Source organism: Eufriesea mexicana, unplaced genomic scaffold (genome assembly GCF_001483705.2).
Source record: "Eufriesea mexicana isolate 0111107269 unplaced genomic scaffold, ASM148370v2 scaffold4744748174, whole genome shotgun sequence".
Lineage (NCBI taxonomy): Eukaryota > Metazoa > Arthropoda > Insecta > Hymenoptera > Apidae > Eufriesea > Eufriesea mexicana.
The window spans coordinates 139,474-156,478 of NW_016907937.1; the positions used below are offsets into that span (position 1 = coordinate 139,474).

General features: G+C 37.1%; 1 protein-coding gene across 2 annotated transcripts in view; it reads right to left on the bottom strand.

Annotated features, from left to right (window-relative positions):
* AstA-R1 (allatostatin A receptor 1) overlaps positions 1 to 17,005 on the bottom strand; it is a 61,934-nt gene that overhangs the window by 20,618 nt on the left and 24,311 nt on the right. Inside the window, exon 5 of one of the 2 annotated variants that reach the window (XM_017898374.1) lies at positions 7,731 to 8,539. The exons of the other annotated variant lie outside the window; for it this stretch is intronic. The gene's annotated coding sequence lies outside the window, so the exon portion shown is untranslated. Of the gene's footprint in view, positions 1 to 7,730; positions 8,540 to 17,005 lie in introns of those variants that run through there. 2 annotated transcript variants of the gene reach the window in all.

The window sequence follows — 17,005 nt, forward strand, 5'->3', positions numbered from 1 at the left end:
GCGATCATCCGGCTCGTGAGATTTATTATACGCGAAATAGAAGGATATATCAAATCCTCTGATCTAAAGCTTGCATTCCGTTTTGTTTAAATTATTACGTGTTAATAACCGAATTATTATTCTACATATGTAGCTGATATTATACATAGAGATCATATTATTCGATTTCACGTTTTTAATTCATTATCGTTGTATAATAATTTCCAAAATAACCAGGCCGTATAATTGCAATTTGTAATTCTCCCACGATGATCCATATATCAAGCTCAACGCGTGATTAAAAGCTGCTACTCGAATATCCATCCGTATCGGCAGTCGTTTTTCAATTTATTCGCAGGAACTTTGTTAAGAAATTTTCATCGACTAAGACTATTAATTGTCCACGAATTTTAATTTTATATTTTTATATTGACTCTTTAAAAAAAGGAACTTTTTTGGACGTCAAACCAGTTTCAAGATTTCGAGGAAGCATCGTTTAATTTCTGATTGATGTTTAAAAATATTGGGGACAATAATTGTGTCCAGGATAAATTGCATCGAGATTAATTCGCGGATATGCAATATTTGTTCATGGTAACGCGATCATCCGGCTCGCGAGATTTATTATACTCGAAATAACACGATATATCAAATCCTCTAGTCCAAAGCTGGTATTCAATTTTGTTTAAATTATTACGTATTAATAATCGAATTATTATTCTACATACGTAGCTGATATCGTTGCATAATAATTTTCAAAACAACCAGGCCATGTAATTGCAATTCGTAATTTTCACACGATGATATGCGAGATTACGCAAACTTCATGTACATTTGATACGTGCATTTATACATATATCAAGCTTAACACACGATTAAAAGCTGCTACTCGAATATATTCATCGCTGTCGTTAGTCGTTTTTTAATTTATTCTCAACGGTGTTAATAAATTTCCTTTGAAATGCTAACAATTCTCCAAGAACTTATGCAATTATATTGAATTATATTGAATTATATTCAATTAACCCTGAAGAATTGTCATGAATATCACCCCAAAATAATATTTGTTATATTTACAATCAAGATCTTTGGGGAATTGATTTGCTTCATGATGGAGTTGTCATCATCGATAGCGTTTATAAACACTCATAACCTGAATTATTATCGTTAGTTGGTTGGGTTTTTAATCCTTTGCACTAGATAATTTTTTGGCTAGAGAAGAGTAAAAAATCAAAGATTCTCTATTAAAAAACTGACGATACTTTTTTGAGCAGTAAATAAAGAATTGTATAATAATAGAATTGTAGAATTACTTGATTTCGATACCTCGCACAGTTACATTACATTAAATTTGATATACAGGTAGCCCTCCTACAACAAGGCATTCTGTAACACGGTTTCACTATAACACGATTCATAAATTACAGGAACCCTCCTACAACACGGCATCCTATAATACGGTATCTTTATAACACGATAAGAAAATTGCAAAAACCTATGTACAACACTGTACTTCTACATGAGCAGTGACGATGAAGAAATTAATTAAATTAAAGTTGCGTCAAATTAAAATATTATTTTTTTTGTGTGTGTGTGTTGTACGTACATTTACATTTTTAATAAAAATTAAGTTGTTTATGTAGAATTAAAAAAGAAATTTGTTTTTAGTAAGTTTTCGGAACGTAACCTTCCTTTTTGTACTAGCTCTGGGTCTCGTACAACACGGTTTCACAAAACACAGCATTTTCTAGGAACCTATCTACCGTGTTATAGGAGGGTTACCTGTATTAATTAATATCGATCGTCCAAATTCTATGGTGACTGAGGGTCACCTTTCGTGTGCAAAGGGTTAATTCTATATTTTCATATTTACATCTTAAAGTAAGAACTTCCTTGGACGTCGAACCAGCCTCAAGATTTTGAGGAAGCATCGTCTAATTTCTGATTCATGTTTCAGCATCGAAGCTGTTTATTAATAGCTTCGATTCAATTTCCCTCCGAGTTGCCAGATTTTACCGAGCTTCCCGGTATACCCATTGTTAAATTCGCTACGCGAACTTTACACGTTCCCGCAGATTTCCGAACTTCGAGTTAACAGATAGCCTGACCTGTCGTCGCTGATTGATTCTTACATAAAAGGGATAGTTGGACGAGCATCCGTGCCAGCTCCGACGATTTAATTCAGACCGCGTTCCGTTTGTGACTCCGTTTTATCGCGAACAGAGTCATTGTCGCATTGAAACCGGTCTGTCAGCGTCTAGACCCCTGTATTCCACTTACTTCGATTCAAACGGCCCTCGCGTAAAACGTGGATAAAGGGATTACGTTTGGCGAGTCACTCGTGTTACAGATAATTCGATATCGAACCGAGTGTTCCTTTGATTTTTCGTAGAAAAGGCATCGACCGAAATTAGCTCGCTGAAAATCACCGCTATTTCGGAGTGGCTCTGTTCTAGTGCTGCAACGGACATAGCCGTCCTCGCTGTTAATGCATGCGGTTTCCGGAGACTCCACTGAGCTTGAGCTTCACTCAGCGTGGTTGTCAAAAGACGACACAATTAATGACATCAACTCTAGGTACGTGAAAATTGCTCAAGAGATCATCGATGATTAAACAGAAACAATCATTTTCCGTAATCGCTACATCTCAAGGTTGGCTAACCATCCAAACCCATTCATACCTGATCTAACTAACAGTTCTGTACATATCAGACGACTGAAAAGGCACTAAAAAGGCCTGGATCTAAACGATAGATTTAACCCTTTGCACTCGAGAGGCGACTCTCAGTCACTATTTAATCAAATTCTAAACATAATTATTAATTAATATCTCGAATTTAAAATTGCCCAACAATGCGTGGAATATCCAGATAAAATAATTATAATAATTATTTACCGTTTTCAAAATATTGTCGACCTTATGGCAGAAGGTTTTCGAATTACTATGTTCTGTAACGAAAAGATCACCGAGTGCAAAGGGTTAATGTTTAATAATATTCTAACAAGTGAATATAAAGTAATCCATTTTACATGTCATGTCATGATACTCACGTCAACAGAATTACTCGTAATTCCCCTTAGGAATTGATTGTAATTATACGTTAAATAAAATAAAAAATTTTCGTGTATCACTAATTCTTCGTAGACACGCTTGTCTTATTGTCAAAGGCTCTTTGAAAATTGCTGGAAAGATGCTCAGAGTCGTGCAAATAGTAGTATACATTGTCACTCGAGGAGTATAAGTCTCGCTGCCACTGAAATCCTGTACGTTTGTGCAACAACAGTTTAGCGAAACACGTGGTAAGATAAACCTGTTAGGGAGATAAATATTTTAAAGGCAAAGCACCCGGCAGCTACGTGTTCAGATGACACGACAGCAGGATAAATATCCTCTTGTTGCCTCTCTCTCTGCACGGTGTACAAAGAAGAAAGTCCATTGGCTGCAGATGTTGCTTTTATAACGCGTCAGACAGTCGATGAATAAAATAGAAAGCCAGTCTGGCCAATGCCATGTCACCTTGGAAGATTGATTTTAAACTGCAGACCTATCTCGGGGAGCAGTCATGTCATGGTGGAAAAAGGTCATTACTTATCGATGGCAGCAGTGGAGGGACGTAGATCCGCATTAGTATTCTGGCAGCAGTATATCGTTGATCCTGCGATTCAGGACGACTCATAGGGTTTACCGCACTGCTTCAAAATTCTCTCGGTGGTAGCCTTGTAATGGATGAGACGACGTTCTCTATTCCAAGTTGTGGTTTTCGAATACACGAACTTACAAGGGTTATCGACGTGACCGTAGATATTCTCCATTCGCTCGGTCAAATTGCTAGACGAGGGTGTTCTATGGTTACGTATAACCACCTCTTTCACCTAAGTTGGAATTTTCCATTAAATTCCTGACTTTCATGGGATCGCTTGTTACGCAGAGAAGGAAACGATAATAGGCTCAACTAGACCTCAACCATTTATTTATTAAGTTTTTCTTTTGTTTGTCTCTTCTCCTTTTCTTTAATTATTTCCTATTCCGTTATTTTTTGTATTACTATACTACTACGTTATTATTGTATATTTCACTTTACTATTTTTATCGTGTACCAAAGGACTTCTGTCAGTTCATAAAGTATTATTATTAATAATATTGAACGAGTGATGGAATTTTTTAAATATTTTCTGAATATTTCCTCTAATTTCTTCAGTAGGTCTACAGGTGCAGAAGATAAGAACTAGACCTCAGAACTAGACTAGGCTCAACTAGACCACAACTATTTATTTATTAAGTTTTTCTTTTGTTTGTTCCTTCTCCTTTTCTTTAATTATTTCCTATTCCATTATTTTCTGTATTACTATACTACTACGTTATTATTGTATATTTCATTTTACTATTTTTATCGTGTACCAAAGGACTTCTGTCAGTTCATAAAGTATTATTATTATTAATATTGAACGAGTGACGGAATTTTTTAATATTTTCTGAATATTTCCTCTAATTTCTTCAGTAGGTCTACGATCAAAATGAGTGGTTTCGAACTTTGTATTTCTTCACCTGTTTGTAATAAAATTAATATCGACTCGTTTCGCATTTTTAATTACCATTATACTAGTATACCGTGTTTAGGTATGTGTTTAGGTATAATTACATACATTTCAGGTACGTAATTTCATCGTCAGAGGTATCATCGAATATTCTTGTCGAGTCTAATAGATTCGTAAAAGTAAAAATACGTATAACACGGATTGGAGTGCTCATAATTTCACGTCCATCGTGAAGATACGGTTTAATTTCTCGGCAGCTAACGTAGTCAACGTTGATCGATAAATTATCGAAAATTCCTTTCCGATCGAGCAGAAAGTTCTCGAAATACCAACTCCGCTCGCTAACAGATTCGTTACCACAGTAATCGCATCATTCCGGACATCCGAAATCGCGAGTTTCGAAGTTCCGCGAAGCGTGAAATCCCGTTAAATTTCGCGGGAAATTTACAATTCGAAAATTCGATCGCGCCTCGTCGCATCTCCAGACATCCTTCTGGCTGTGGCGAAAAAATCACAGCTCCTCGTGCATAGCAAATTGTTTACAACGAACGGGAGGGAATCTGTTGTGCCATCGTGGGGCTATTAATATTCAGTGACCCTGATGCATATTCAATCGTACATTATATTTTGCCACTGTGACTGTACAAGGCTAATCTCGGCGACTGCAATAACTCGGCTCGACTGTCTCGGTCGCGATCAAGCCACCCCACTTCGCGTGGCGAACAATGGACGAAAGCTCGGGGGGTTGAAGATTAACCGGCTAATGACGTCTTTCTCTCTTCTTGTTCTTCTCCTCTTCCTCGTTTTTGCACACCAGTTAGCTTGATTAAAGTGATGATCGAAAGACCGGCTTAATCCGTCAGAATGGATACGCAGGAGCAAAGGCAGCCTCTGCTTTTTTCCAGAACATTAGCCTTCTTAGGAAATGATTTGACTCTCTCGCGTCCAACGATCATTAGTCTCTTTCCTGACTGTCGTATCGTTAAGCTGCTCGTCCATCGGGTTTCCGCCTGGATATTACTTTCGACTAACGATGCACAGCGCTCCAGGATGCCGGGGCAACGGTACCGTCGTTCTTGCTCCGTTGTCTATCATTTCAACGGATGCGGTAATGGACGCGGCCTTCCAGATTATGCTACGAGCAAATTCGCCCTACGGGAGGGCCGTAAGTTTCGTTGAATCACGGTGAAAATGAAATTTCGCTACGGATTGAACGGCCGCCGCTGAAAGGGGCATCCCTTGGCGACGTGTTTTTAATTTCGATCGGGAAACGGCAGGCAATATCGAAACGAGAAGTAATAAGAGGAACGGGTTTTAATCCGAAAACGTGTACAGAGAGGAGAGACACACGCGAGAATGATGTGACGTCTGAAACGTAACGCGAATCGATTATCGATTCATTTTTTCGATTTTCCGAGACGAAACGAAGTCGGTGAAACGAAAATCTCTCTATATTCCCTGGCACGGGCGCTTATTTGACGACAATCGTGACACGAGGGAATTGACAGGTTGTGAAAATGTTCCACGAATTAAAATTACTCATATTATTGGTAGATAGATATGCGAAAATTAATTTCAAAATGTTTCTTGGATTTAGAAGACTATATCAGTTGACTCTAGATTAGAAAATTTTTAAAAATGTTAGAAAGGTACGTATTCGTTGTTAATTCAAAAATGTCAAATTTGGACGGAAATAAACGCGCGATGGAAGATTGATTTAAGGATAACACCTGGTTAAATACTGGCACGAATTATTCGACGTGTTAGAATTTTTTGATGGATCACTTTTCTATTTCTGGAATTAGAACTTATGAAATCTTATTTTCACAATGTTTCTCGGATTTAGAAGATTATATTAGTAAACCCCAAATCATAAAATTTTTAGAAATGTTAGAAGGGTACGTATTTGTTGTTAATTCAAAAATGTCAAATTTGGACGAAAATAAGCGAGCGATAGAAGATTGCTCTTAGGGTAACACCTGGTTAACCACTAACATGAATTATTCAACGTCCTAGAATTTTTTGATGGATCACTTCTCTATTTCTAGAATTAGAACTTATGAAAACTTATTTTCAAAATGTTTCTTGGATTTAGAAGACTATATCAGTTGACTCTAGATCAGAAAATTTTTAAAAATGTTAGAAAGGTACGTATTCGTTGTTAATTCAAAAATGGCAAATTTGGACGAAAATAAACGAGCCATAGAAGATTGATTTAAGGATAGCACCTGGTTAACCACTGGCACGAATTATTCGACGTGCTAGAATTTTTGGATGGATCACTTTTCTATTTTTGGAATTACAACTTATGAACTCTTATTTGCACAATGTTTCTTGGGTTTAGAAGACTATATCAGTTGACTCTAGGTTATAAAATTTTTAAAAATGATACAAGGGTACGTATTAGTTGTTAATTCAAATTTGTCTCGTATCCGGGATTTAACAGAGACGAAAATAAACGTACGATAGAGCAGTGATTTAAGGATAGCACCTGGTTAACCACTGGCACGAATTATTCGACGTGCCAGAATTTTTTGACGGATCGCTTTTATATTTCCGGAATTAGAACGCGATGGAATATTCTCCTTCCAACAGAGACTTCTGAAAAAGCGATAAAAAGGAATCCTCGTGAAATATTAAGTTAAAACGGCAACGTTATTCCTCAGACTGCGGCGAAATGAAACTGTCATTCGTATTTAAGGGTCCATCGCGTTGGCCGCAATCGTGCAACGCTGGTGTGTAATAAACGTGGCTCTCAAGTTTTATACCACCACCTCCTTTGTCGAACTAAACTTACTCGGGCTCTAAAATTTGCAACATTTCCTTTGTTCAAACGCAACAATGGAAACTTGCGATTCCTCCGAATCCGGTCAAACAAATTACAGTACACCGTTTGAAAAGAACTTACAAACAACTGAAAAGCTATTAAGCCTTACATTTGTACATCGACGATTGAACGAAAGATTGCACTAGGACAGAGGTATTAACACCTAGGACATTGCACAAGGTCTGGATTTCGAAAGAGCGAGCAGGAAATTTGGAGAGCACGTGATGAAGGAAGCTTATCTCCTGGAAAAGATGACGGAAGAATTCCATTTCTCCTTCGTATTACATCAGCTCCTTTATTGATATATGTACTTTACAATTTATACCAGGACAATTCTCCACCAAGTCTCGAGTGTTCTTAAACCTAGAACTCTTAAAACCTACGGCGATCAGCTGGAAGAGAAAGAAAAAAAAAAGAAAGGAAAAATAAGAAGAAAAACGAGGTTCAACGTTGGGTAAATCGAATTACTTTCGAGTTTCCTGTTTCTCTTCGTGCCATGGCTCCACAGAATGGGCAGGGGCTCATCTACCACCATCCGTGAATCCTGCTAACCGAAAGCTGCTGCTCGAAATCACACGAACCTAAATTTCTAGTTTAAACGCGAGATCTGACGATCGATCGTGTCGTTAAGCTCTTTTCGTTTCTTATACAATCGATCGAACAAAGGATAAGCTTGCTGCTCGATCTCTAAATCTACGTTAGTAACCATCGTTCGATCTATCTACCGCTTAAACGTTATTACTTATTATTTATCCTTGTTCGTTACCTTACAAGCGTTATGTACACAGTTTGTCCACACAGTGTAAGCGTAAATCCGTCACGCCGTTTACGAGTGTATAGAAAATGTTCGTTACATTCGCAGGCGACTAAAATAAAGGAGGAAAAGAGAAGAGAATAGGACGCTTAATCACAATCCGTCGAACGCCTGGCGCAATAGGGGTTGCTCGAAAAAATCGGACAACGTCACGGTCGTCGAGCCTGTTAATTAGGAAGATTAAAGATACACGTCGCTGTTATAATTGTTTCGTGAAACAGCCGTTACGGTTAAACGACACAAATGCACGCTCGAGTTCACATGATAACTATCCCGTGTGACATCGAATATCGAATACCGGCGATACCCTTTAATTTAGACGTAAAATCGGCGCAATTAGTGCTCGTTACTGGACGAATCCCCGCCGCCGAAGTATTTGTGACCTGAAACAGTAATAATATAACAGCAAGAGCGAGAGAGAGAGAGGCACACGATTGTTCAATGAATTTCTAGAAGTCACAGCCACGTGATTAATTAATGACCGTGTGATTGATTCCACAATGGAAATTTATAATGCCCCGACAAGCCAACGAACTGAAAAATTAATCAGCGAATATTTAATCAAGCGATTTTAACACCTTCTCGTACCAATTTTATAATTCCATCGTTAATTTCTTAAATTTTAACGTTAAATTCGTTGAAATTTCATCGGGTTTTTTAACGGCGTTCACTACGAATAGGTGTTTAAAATTGCAACGTGTTTCACGTACACGATAACACTGCGAAATAAAAGTTCACCATGGGAAACGTAAATACGAAATTGCAAATAAAAATAAAGACAAACAGTCGAAACTTAAAATTACAGCGAGATAAATCGCAATAACGTCCACATAAAGTGCAATTAAACAATTCGAGTAATTACCATTAGTCACGATACTACCCTCTGTAATTCCCAAAGCAAGAACCAGTCTATGGCTTCTCCTATTTAACGGATAAAAATATATACAATTAACTTAACTTTGACTGCCACGCCGAAATCACATGTTTCGTTCAGGACTCCAGGTGAGATGCACCGCTAGATGCAAGATTTGTTTTAATATTTTATTGATGTTCTAATAAAAATTTTTAGTTACTCAATGAGGTACATTTTAATTTAAAGTACCTTCTAATTAGCGGTTATATTCAAAATGCACTAACTGTCAATTTTCATTCAATGTTGTTCAATTTAGTTCAAGTAGTTCAAGCGTTCCGGTCACCAATGACCACCGTGGTGCCTTGGTAACGGTTGACAATTAATTAACTGTTAATTCTGACAATCGTAAGTAGTTCAAGCGCTTCAATGACCAGCGTGACGTCACAGGAGAAACCAACCATAGCATATATGAGCAACGTGACAGTCAAAGTGTTAAGCTACCAACTAAAATCTCGAATACAATTAATTATTTCAAAATAAATTTCCCTCGATGAAGAGGTAGCCAACCTCAGATCGAAATAAAATCGAGATCATAAAGGTAGCGATTAATTTTTCAGAACGCATCCGTGAGAATGTAACGAGGCTTGAAAAGCATAAAAATAGCTGTCACGTAGAGTTTCGATAAGAAAGGAGGAAACGACTGAAAATTTTAAGCGGCCATCTTCGCGGCGGAACGTATCACGAAAGTAGTACGTAAGTGTCGTGGAAAGTGGGCAGACTCAATGATGGGTACACAGATCGATGACGGGCAAGTGCAAGAAAGACAAGCCAAGAGCGAAGAGAGGTAAAGACACGGGAAAGGGGTGGAGGCAAGGATACGATACGACAGAGACGAAGAGGTAAAAAGAGAGTGGTGGGTGCTGCGGCCCTCTCTTACTCGACGAGTGAAGTTTTCCGCCGGTTTCACGGCTCGGCCTACTTTGGTAAGCCTCCTAACCCAGAATTATAACGTGGAAACATCGCGAAATTTCGGTCGGATGACACGGGAACACGGCGTTGTTCTCGGCCCACGTTCTAAACACTTTTTAATTAATATCGGATGGTAAACGGATCGTGGACGGCTAGCCAAACGAGTCGCGGAAGCGTTCGTAACGCGTTCGAAATTAGGTTCGACGAAATACGGGGGAATAGGGGTGGGTAGGGTCGATTCAGCAGGGGCTGGCAGTTTTAACCCCGGACCGGGGAACTTCACGACAATCGTGTCAATATGCCATGCTATTTAACCAAATGTTACGTGGCAGATGTAAAGGGCTTTTCGTGCCTTTGTTACACGTGTTTGACAGTATCTAGGGGTAGATTCGTTCGGAATCGTGGAGATTTCCGTTTGACGCAATTGGGTTGCAAGCCTTCTGGGATAAACCGAAAGCGCTCCTTTCTTCGAATGATAATTCGAATTTTCTTCTTGTAGTAATGGTTACACAGATTTTTTAACACGTGTATATGTGTTGATATAATAAGGAAGCGATGTCTGTAAGACGGGGAAGAGTGGAATAAGTATGCAAGGGATGCCAATATTTGATGGATTCAGGTTATTGAGATAATTTATATTGATTTATATATTATTTTCTCAATTGCCAAATCGATTAACTCTTCCAAAAAAGTAACATAAAAATGGTAATATTACTAACGATTACCTTTTGACTATTTTTTTTTTATAAATTTTATATAGCGTTAGATGAAAGTTACATTTGTATTTATGTATTCTACAATATTTATTTGATTTAAATTATAAAGGGAATTTTAAAAAACTATATACATTATTTCATTGCATTTCTTCACTTTTTGTTTTACGGAGTTAATCAATTTGTGCAGTGAACAGCTCATATATGTGTGATATATAAAGGAGCGACGTCTGTAAGAAAGGGATGAGTGGGACAAGTATGCATGGGATGCCAATATATAAAGGATTGAGGTTATTGTGATAAATGAGTATGCGTGTAATGATTCAGGTGTTGTGCGAATTGTGTATGTTCATGTAATGTATGAAAGTAGAAAGAACTAACCAGAGAGATTGGGCATAGGTCAGTTGTAATTGAGTCCTAATAGTGAAAATATGTGTGAGCATGTAACTGCGAGAAATTAACTAGATTTGTACTTAATATTTGCGTTTGATCATTTTTTGTAATTAAATAAAGAATCGTTCTTATTGTTATTGATATTTCATCCACCACTAAACAAGGATCTTGTAGAAAAGGACTTATTCATTTATCCTAATTGTATGATCAATTTTAGAATTACCAAGTTAATCGAACTTAAATTATTAATTTTCAACGAGACACAAAGCAAATTCGGTATACCTCTATTACGCCCTTTCGATTATTATTAATTACGTAAATAATTCTGTAAAATAATTTTAGTTCTTGTTTAAATACACACTATAGATCAATAATTCTAACTCAACGAAGTATAGTATGAGGTAATGGTTAACACAGATTTTTAATATATATGTATTGATATAATAAAGAAGCGACGTCTGTAAGAAAGGAATGAGTGGAACAAGTATGCATGGGATGTTAATATCTAATGGATGCAGGTTATTGAGATAAATGAGTATGCGTATGATGATTGAGGTGTTGGGCGAATTGTGTATGTTCATGTAATGTATGGAAGTAGAAAGAACTAACCAGAGAGATTGGGCATAGCTCAGTTGTAATTGAATCGTAATAGTGAAAATATGTGTGTCCATGGGATTGTGAGAAATTAATTAGATTTATACTTAATATTTGTGTTTGATCATTTTTTGTAATTAAATAAAGAATCGTTATTGTCAATGATATTTCATCCACCACTAACACTTTCTTTCTATCATAATTTATTTATTAATTTATTTAACCCTATTGAGAATTTTTACACTTTTCGTGTTAAATGTTTGCGGTTTCTCTTTTAATTTATAGGTGCTAATTATTATGTTTGCATTTAACCAGTGTTCCAGGCTATAAAATGGAGCTAGTAATTCGAATGGTAGAGAAAATGTTGGCAAATGACCATTTTTATTATGCTTGTAAGAATGTTTCCTGAGATGAGTTCGAATTCGTTTATTCGCCGAATCCTACGAGAAATATTTCGAAGATGATTCAGTATCCGAAAATGATAATGGCTCTTCCTTTCTCTCGAATAATTTAGATTCCTGTCGCTACGACGGAGAGTACGAAAATAAATTTCATTGGCGAAGAAAAACTGGAGAAAAGCGAATTAAACATAGGAACGACGGTGACCCGGAAGTCAGAGAATCCAGTCGAACGTCTTACCCTATTTTTAGGTGTTATCGATGACTCACCCTAAGGGCAGGCTAAGTACAAGTACTTTCCATTAGGCGTCACCCTAGTTTCCCCATTCGACGTTCATTCCATGTGAATTCGTTTACTCTTTTTACGATCACGGCCACCTCGATGCACCCCCTTTCGGCCGAATTCTATTTACCCCAAACAATGGCGCTTTCACGGCTGAAATCCGGCTCACGAAGAAACTGAAAGTAATTCGAGATGATTCGCTACTTCTATAGGGACACTTTTTCCCACTTGTTTACCGCATCTCTCCGAGACACCATTTACCCGCCACCTTTTCTTATACCGCGAGAAACAAATTCCAAGGTAGACGGGACAAGTGGACACGCGAGACTCGTTTGTTCGCGAATAAAAATTGCACTCGTATATCTGATCATTTTTAGCAATTTACACGATACAAGATACAACGAGACAATTTAAAACGCGAAATTTCGGGACGATGTATTAGCCACCTGCAGCCCCATAATTTGCATCTGCGAGATAAACTCGAGTGATACACGATTGCCGTAGGGGTTGACAGCGACGCAGGGTGGCAGTGCCGATAATATGTTGCTATAAGATAAATCAGTATCTGCATAAACACCGTACACGCGAGCAGTCTGCCATGATATCAGCAAATAACTGCGTCTATGCGACGGTCGGCATGATAGCCGAAATACGTGAATTATTCGCCATTCACCCGTGATGCGGAAGCTTGATTTATCATTGACAAGTATGTTCATGCACTACGTGCATGTCAGAGCTTTTACAATGTAATCGGATTTCAACGTCCATCCCTGTAAAAACTCGCGCTGAAATAATTCTTCGCCGACTAAAAACGCAGCTCAGTGAACTGCAAAAAGCCAATATCCTGTTTCCTTTAACATCGTTACTATATGAACTCGGGATATATCACAAATGGGAAGAGCAAGTACATTTTCAGCCGTGGTTACCTAGATACCGTGGATTCCGCTGTCACCCTAGGCCTTCGTTTCTTTATTTCTTATATATTTTCCCTCCCGCCCCCTTATCGAATCGTTGCTCATAAAATCGAGAGGAACGAGATTGCCTTTATATTTCACGAATTCTCCGACTCGTTCCGATTTTACGCAATCAGATTACGTTTATGTTTCATCAATTTTCCGATTCCCGAAGCGGAGTCTTTCGAAACAGTTCCCCGTAGTAAAATTACACCGAATCGATTGCGTAACCGGATTCGAAAACGTTTCACCAGGGCAAGGAACATGGCCCCGTAGAGAGACGCCTGTGGTCGTCTGGGCAATGAAATAACCATCACCGACCAAGAGACCTCGAAACAAGAAGCAAAGCGCCGCGATTTTCCGCGATTATTTACTTCGTAGCGCTAGTCGATCGTACGATTAAAATCTCGTAAGTCGTCGAAATGAGTCAGATTATTCGTCACGATCGCGTCACGACTGCTACGTTCTGATAATATTCCAATACGAAGAAGCGATTATCCGTGGTGTATGCGAGAAAATTCGTTTCGGAGAACGTAGCGGAAATTCCGCGAAATTTTGCCGCCATTGTTTATCGCGACAGGTAAGCAAATCGTGCTTTCACGGTAAAAACCAGATAATCACGTCGTCATATATCCGGGAATGAGTGCAACGTCGGAGGATAATGGTTAATTGAAGACCTGTTTATGTTTATTTTCGCGGTACACATCGGCTTGATTAATGTCTGCTTGCAGGAGAGCGGATGGTTTTTTATTATAATGATCATTACCTTTTAAACACCGTTCATATTTTCATGTACAACCAAGTTTATGGATTAATCAAGACGGAAGGTCTTAATATTTCAATTTCTCAGACTGTAATTTGCGAGGATAAAACTCGAGGCACGGCGATGTTTTAGAGAAAATAAATTTTAAACGTGAGAAATAGAATATTATTTTTTTGGCTGACAATTATTTTAAAAAATTGAAATTTTTTAAATAATGGTCGCTACAAATTTGTTATTTAATGTCACGTAAATAAAATAAGAATAAAATGCAGTGTTCAGGTGTTTATTTTGAAACAATTTGGAGCAAAGTATAGCGAAAATGCTAATTTATCGATGCTCCTGCCAGAAAAAGGATTTAGAAAAAATAAATTTTAAACGTGAGAAATATAATATTATTTTCTTGGCTTACAATTATTTAAAAAATAGAAATTTCTTGAATAATGACCGTTGCAAATTTATTATTTAATACCGCGTTAATAAAATACAGTAGCACACTGGTGATAGAATAAAATAAGATTTTTCGGGTGTTTATTTTGAAACAATTTAGAGCAAAGTATTGGGAAAATGCTAATTTATCGATACTCCTGCCAGAAAACGTACTTGATACGTAACTCAAGTAAACAGATCCAAAGCACATCACGTAATTTAAATCCGTCAGACGGCAAACATTTTTCTCTACGTGCAATCTGTCTCGAGTGTCGTTCCCCAGAATACCGATACGCTTAATACCTGCACGAATCGACGGGAAAATCGAACAAATGGAATCCAATATAAGCGAAAAAACGTAGATTCAAATAATAATATCGTTATCGTGGCTATTTACATTTATATCGTTACGCTGACACGATCCCGGCTCTATATTTAATTTATACGCTTAATGATTCCTCATATCGAAAAATCTGTTTGGAGAGCGAAATACGTTATACTCGATATGAAACAATCGGGGAACTGCATATATCTAAATTCGAAAGTTCATTTTATAGAGGGAAAATATTCGTTATTTTATACAGATCAAACTACTCTCGACATCGAGTGCCAATATTAAACATATAAAATGCTTTTGTAACACGAAATCTTTTCTAAAATTTTTATCTAAAACTATGAATTTGAAAATGCAAATTTAAAATTTCGATCTGACAATTGAAACACGATATTTGCATCTGAAATTTTGTATTAAAATATTCCTGCAATGTACATCCATTGTACACCTTAAATTCGATTAACTAACAATAAGAAATTCAGTATGATAATGAAAGTACACCTGAATTTCACTTTATGTTATAATTAAATAATCAAAAAATTAAGAAATCAATATTTCTTATACGATAACGGATTTTAATTGTATATTAAAACGAATTTACTTGTATTGGAACAGTGCACTCGTACTCGTTACTTATATTTTAATGGCAATTTTAGAAAATCGATTTTCCTACAATTAAGACAATCACAGAAATTACCTATACTACTTGCATACCTATGCTATTTAACTCCTCGTTAAATTAACTTTCATTTCGTTACTCTAACACATATCGTTCCAACAAAAATACTTTACAGTAATTATATTCCGTATTCCAGAAATTATGTCTTTCTTTATCGATTCCCAGCCGAAATTGCGAGAACTCGATAATGCCTCGAAGCGAAGATGTCTCTAGTGGGACAGGAAATAGAAGAAAGCAATAATCAATGAGCGATGTTCCACCTACTCTAGCTATCATGCTTCATCCATCATTTTATGAAACGATCATTACGAAACAAAATGTCTCCGTGCTTTTTTATTCGCTACAAATTTCTCCTCTTAATAACTCTTCGCGTTAAAATATTCGTTAATTAATTTCGTCGGCGAATTAATTTCTTGCCCGCTAAATAATTTAACGTCCCAGACGACAGCATTCGTTAATTATGAATTCCAATATTCTTGCAATCATCGCGCACGGAGGATCCCTCGCGTTTTCATGGAAACTGTATACACGTAAATGTGCACATGGACGTAGATTTTAAAGGAGTTTCCCTCGATCTTGTTCGGCCAAGAACCATCTTGTCGACGAATTATGTGCTCTATGGAGCGTACACGCTCATCATCCACAATCTTCTCCAATGAATTTACACTCATACATAGCAGATACGCGGGGAGAATATCACGCTTGGAATATAATTTTCTACGGGTCGCATCTTGTCTTTACCTTGCTGCAAAATTTTATAGAATGCAAACGATATCATTAAGCAAAACCATTTATAATTTCCCTCTTCTTTTCTCAAGGCTCGACCGAGCCGTCGCATTTAATTTCCCCTCTGTGTCACGACTCTCGGCCATCCACGAGCTAACTTATCAGCGTTTCGGGTTAATAGCTGAGAACAGATGACATTTTTGTGGAAACAACGCGAGTAAGGAAGATTAATGGAACAAAGCCGTCTATTTGCAACCTCTCGAATCTCCCTAACCTTTTAATTAAGAATAAAAATATATTTTAATTTCCAAGTGGATAAAATTGGACTTAGAAGGGTTATTAACCCTTTGCACTCGACTCGATTTTTTGACCAAAGAAGAGTAGGAGTCCAAAGATTTTCTGCTATAAAATTGACGATATCTTTCGAGCAGTGAATAAGAAATAGTATAATAATTGACACGTAAGATTATTTGATTTCGATACCTAGCACATCGTTGCATTATCATAAATTTGACATATTAATTAATATCCATCTTCGAAATTTCAGCAAATCAACTGAATGGTGTCTCTCGAGGGCAAAGGGTTAAAGCTTTCACGAATTAAAATATATGAAAATATATAGCGCACCATTCATTAAATTTTTTCGAATGCAAAGTGGTGATATGACAGGAAATGAATTTAAAAAATACTAGGACCCCAATTTTCTGTTTTACAGATATTTCACTGAATTTATCGATTATTTTTGTTCCACACCCCATTTCATCA